Raw genomic sequence first — 1,289 nt, 5'->3', positions numbered from 1 at the left:
ATATACATATATATCTACATATAAAAGTCTGCCACAGACACTAGTTATGCATCAGTGAACAGGTTTATCACATAGCAGATTTTTATGGAAATAGGCAGCATATCCGTACATGTATATTTATATTAGTTGAATGCAGTCAGTTTTTTTTTTTTATATACATTGCATGTTACATCATACACTGCTATCCTGTGATGTTATACGATATTAACATGTCTTGTTACATGTTTTTTTACTTTCATTTTTGCTGTCAATGCTGATTTTAATTTAATCTGGGATTTTACAATAATGTATTTTTTACATAATTTTATACATAGGTGTTTTATATGGTTATTCACTAGTACTATATATATATTTTAACATCTAAGTAAGTTTCATATGCTTTGATTTACTTCGTATTCTGCATTAGGTGTTTATACTGCCATCTAGTGATGCTTCATGGCATCTATATGTTTTATATATGCTATAATTTTTGTTAAAGCTTTCAATTAGCAATAATCACGCCTCGGATAAACCTCATTGGCTATGATACTGCCACTGATGACTTGAATCTTATATGGGATTTTAAAATAAGTTATTTATTTTAGAACTATCATATAAAGGTTTCATATGGCAGCTAACCAACATTATATACAGTCATTTCAATTTAGTTTAAAGCACCCAAGTATTTTATAAACGAGGCAGCTTATTAAGTTATGGAGCTAGACATTTGACAGGCCAGAGAGCTATTATTCATCATAGCCACCTGGATCTATTTAATTAGAAGTTTTCTTTGTAAGAACCATTAAGTCTGAAGAAGCCTTCATAGTAAAGCGAAAGCGCTCACTACGTTTTATATTTTTATAAGTTATTTTCAGTAAAGGTCTCCTTCACTTTGGATGGTCTTGCCTCTTGAGTTTCTTTTGAATTTGAAGGTTTATATATCATACAGGCACTTTACTCCATTGGCTGTGCTTGTTTTATACTTGTGGACTTTTAATGTCATTATTGAATTGAATCCCTTCTACATAATCTGTTGTCCCAATGCTTTTACATTTATCTTTGTTTATACATAAGCCAATAATTTTAAGCACTTATTTAACCTTCTAACCCCTTCTTCCCTGCATTCTTTATTCTTCATAACTAAAACGATATAATCTGCATACGTAAAAAATTGTAGTAATTTGAATGTCTTCTGTTATTCTACTTCTATATCTTGACATTTTTACTAACAACTACATTCATAGCTAATAGGTTCATAGGTGTGTACTAGGCTAATGGCCCTAGGGCCTTTACAAGCCTAGCCATAAGAT

General features: G+C 30.7%; 1 pseudogene; it reads right to left on the bottom strand.

Annotated features, from left to right (window-relative positions):
- Positions 1-419: 419 nt before the first annotated feature.
- On the bottom strand, positions 420-539 carry LOC122790231 (annotated as a pseudogene).
- Positions 540-1,289: the final 750 nt, after the last annotated feature.

Source organism: Protopterus annectens, chromosome 15.part0 (assembly GCF_019279795.1).
Source record: "Protopterus annectens isolate FY-2018-M chromosome 15.part0, PAN1.0, whole genome shotgun sequence".
NCBI lineage: Eukaryota > Metazoa > Chordata > Ceratodontiformes > Protopteridae > Protopterus > Protopterus annectens.
This window is presented reverse-complemented; position numbering and strand designations above follow the sequence as displayed.